Source organism: Dermacentor andersoni, chromosome 7, assembly GCF_023375885.2.
Source record: "Dermacentor andersoni chromosome 7, qqDerAnde1_hic_scaffold, whole genome shotgun sequence".
Lineage (NCBI taxonomy): Eukaryota > Metazoa > Arthropoda > Arachnida > Ixodida > Ixodidae > Dermacentor > Dermacentor andersoni.
Genome location: NC_092820.1, coordinates 10,297,728 through 10,301,669, shown reverse-complemented (window position 1 = coordinate 10,301,669; position 3,942 = coordinate 10,297,728). Strand labels below are relative to the sequence as shown.

Here is a 3,942-nt window from a genome sequence, read left to right as displayed (position 1 = left end):
TGGGTAAGAACACTTTATTTTCAGCACACATGTTTTTTTAATGAACTGCTGTTATACTGCTAAAATCTGCACATTTAATAAAAGTACACTACTTTGCTTCATCACTCCATGCTAAGTGCAAGTATCCTGTATCCTGTGCACGCAAGTCAAACCACGACGTGGGATCTTCAGTCTGTGAAAATAAAAACGAGTTTGAAACATTAACGTGCAAAAACTAAAGCACACTCAAGAAAATAAACACAGCACAGGAACATATCCAATGAATCAGAATTACCCTTGAGAGCAAACATATAGTTTCTATGGCACAGTGAAGAAACCTTATTCCTCCAGCTTTTTTTTGTGCGCGCGAGAAAATATGAAAGTGCATGCGTTCTCCCCATATTGTGTATCTGTCACCTTTTCACACACAACAAAGATGATGTCTCAATGTGCCCAACTGTCTTTGCATATCCATTTCTCTGCTCTCATACCATGATACCTACAGTTAAAGGCTGTAGCAATGCTTAGCTTGAATGAACCAACACAAGCTACATGCACTGCGCTGTTGAACATGGCATTGTAAGTTAGATTCATGCACAGCACATTCATGTGCCATAAACATTTGATTGTGATTGTAGGCGAGATAAATAAAAAGAAGGTATGTAAATAAGAATATTCCCTAATAAGCTGTGCAGAAGTGCTCTCCCGTTTGGACAGAAGCCGAGCACAGCTGCAGTGAACAAGAAGCCAACTTATACAGCATTTAAAATCTAGGTTCTAAATGTGCTACAGATTTTTCTGAATTCATGGTCGAAACTCTAGGTGTTAAAGGTGACAAACATTTAAACAGGTCTCTATTCCGACTGGTAATGCTATGTGTCACCTAGTTTGATAAAATATGCCATATCACTGGTCTCCCAAGCTACGGCTGCTGTCCAGTTGCAAGTGCAAATCACTCAATTATGTCTAGGGCACGTTTGAGCAAAAGGCAGCCAAGATTACTGTGCCAATGAGATCTATTTCCTGACATCTGATTTCTTCTCAGAAAGCTACCTCTAAAAAAAAACCTTCACAACAACATAACCCAAACCTTTCTTGAGTAAAGCCATCACACTGGTCCTTGAACACTAATTACACAGTGGCTCTTTGTGATGTAATGTTATGTACGTCAGCACCTAACGAAGTACAGGAAAATTTAATAATGGCAGCGTGACAGGTACACAAAAAAGTAAAGGGATAAAACATCACACAAGCTGCCAACAGTCTTCATATCTCCATTTCAATGTGGATGTTTTTAGCAGTGAATACATGTTCTCATTAAACTGAGTCATATTATTACAAAAGCGAAGGGCAAGGGTCTTTACATTCTAAACAGACAAATGTGCTTTATTACGATTCACCGCAATACAGGAGGTGTTTTGCAGTGAACCATCACATAAGGTTTTGGCTAACTACGGCGGGCGTGTCCTACAGCGGGGCCTCTTGTGTATTGCGGTAAAGCGTATTATTGTGACAAGAGCTAACCTGGCACGTATGGCTTTAGCCAACAAAAGTTCTCAAGACATCATGCATCCTGCCACGAGAATCTGCTTTGATGAGAGTAGAACATTAGGTTCGTCGCTGACAGAAACCATACATTCCAGATTCACGTAAATCTTTCCCAATATCGGCATGCTTCACCGCAACACACAACTATGTTGCGGTGATAACGGTGGTCGAACAGGCTGGTGCAAATGTTTCGACACGGGAGCATGCCTTCATCAGGACAACTGCTTTCCTTGGCAGTTTTCATATACGTGAGTGCCCCCAACTCCCAACAGGGGAGATTTACCTGGACCTTTGCCAAGAGACGTACCGACCAGCGTTTGGCAGTGGCTGGTAGAGATGCAGGAGTCTAAAAAGCGTTGCGAAATTCGGTTCCGTAAGGTTAGCTTCACCGCAATACAAATATGTTAAGCGGTTAGACATACAAAATATTTTGCGGTGAATCATAGCAAGGGTACCCGGTCTTTGATGCAAAGCAGCTTTCCAAGAGGCACGGTAATGCCGTGGTTAGTTATGCAGTTCCCCGCATGCGAGTGAGTTCCCTGCGTTTGGCGGTTTCCCAGTGACATACAAAATTACATTGATTGACTGTGTTGTAAATGGGCGACGGCACTATATGCTGATGCAAAAGCGTCGTTTCGCTTTCGAAAACTGCGCTCGGCTAAAGAGAACAACCTTGACTCGCATATGACCAAAGCAGTTGAACAGGAAACTACGAAATTACGTAGCTGTTATGGAAGAAATCAACAGCTCAGAAAAAAATGGCCGTGTAAACATTAACTGGCTTACGAGGTCGACAAACCAACGGTTCAAAGCATCACAGCCACGTCCGAAATAGCGCTGAAGGCCGGCCAGTACACTTAGGCGCCTCGGCGCGCGTAATGTAACAGGAGACGACAGGTGCACGCGTACATCATTAAGGAACACATATTATTTATGTCGGTGAAAGCGATCACTCTTCAGTTCTGACATGCTTCAGCGCGTAACACTAGTCTACTGCGGCGAAGCTGACTTCAGGACCCCGATTTCTTCAACTCATCTGGCGAGGCAGGTCCGTTTTATCACGCTTGGCAACGTTTGACATTTTCTGCCTTAATTTCGTTTGTTCTTTTTTAATTTTCTTATCACAGTGACCCTGTATCACGCAGTAGCAGAGCTAGTGCCGCGTCTTAACTGCGTTAGGAAAGGCAAGCGTGTATGCAGCAGGCACGGCGGCATTGGCTCTTGTTTGGAAACTTCAAGAGACGCTCTTCCGCGCAGCGATGTCATTTGTATTATTAAAAGAATGCAGGTGACGATTAAATGAGCCGCAGCAAAGCTGTAAAAAAGCAGTAGTAATGCTGTTCAAAGATCCTCTCGCTCGAGCCAGATGGTCTTAAAAGAAAGCGCGATGTAACGCGATCTGACGGAACAGCTCGTCATGCCAGTGTTTTCTTACGTCCTCGTTCTTTCGCGCATCCTCCCTGAACCAGACTACTAAATGGTTCTGTGCACGCACTGACGATCCTGACGGAGGCAATACCACTCACATGAGCAGCTCCATATAATATGCCACGGCCCATTCCACATGCCGGCTGCAATTTGACGCGGCCAGGAGGCAAAATATGCGCACAAAGTACTTAATGGTAACGCATCAAACTGCTCACAGCCCCAATCCTTTATTACACGCATATAGCGTGGAAATATGAATTACTCACGCTCTAAGTGGGCACGGAATACGGACCGTTTCGCAGCGCAGCCGGCTCCGTAAGACGGCCGCCATGGAAATGAGCGGATGTGACATCATGGGTTATAGCGGACGTGACGTCATGGGTGAACGTAGACATTTCGGGCACCCTTTCGTTTGCTGTGCCCCGGGCACAGCAGACACGGCCAGGGGTAATTGGAGATCACTGGGAGAGGCCTCCATAGAGGCCTCCGTGCTAGGGTGGCTAGCCTATCCGTGCTGCAGTGCACGTAAAAATAGGTTGGTCATGATGATAATGGTGGTTTCATAGTTGATGCGTTTCGGTAGTGCACCCACTTTCACAAATTCACCGCCTCACCTTTTCCCATAGAGTTTCTCACTATATGGCTTTTCCCACAGAGCATAGAAACTCTACGCCTTTTCACCACTTTGCTCAAAGATAGAGGTAGCGCCACGTTTGAGAGTCTGGAAACGCAAGAATGTATGTTAACCTCGGAGCCAACCACGTTTTCTTTTTCTCTCGCTATGTGGCATCACATTAATATAACCTCTGTACTGAAAAAGTTGCAGATTTCACTTTTGTTTCAGTAGAAAAGCAAGAAAATCAGTAGATTCAAGCGCTTTATCACTGAATCAGGAGAAAATTTAAAATATCAGTAGATCTACTGATAAATCAGCAGCCGTGGCATCACTGGCTCCAGCCCGTTTGAGGTGCTCCACAGCGACATAAA

General features: G+C 44.6%; 1 long non-coding RNA gene across 1 annotated transcript; it reads right to left on the bottom strand.

Moving 5' to 3' along the window:
• On the bottom strand, positions 1-3,348 carry LOC129386014 (uncharacterized). The gene is made up of 2 exons (XR_008613496.2): positions 3,222-3,348; positions 1-172 (listed from the first exon to the last, which is right to left on the bottom strand). It is a non-coding gene; the product is annotated as an uncharacterized lncRNA (long non-coding RNA).
• Between the last annotated feature and the right edge of the window lie 594 nt (positions 3,349-3,942).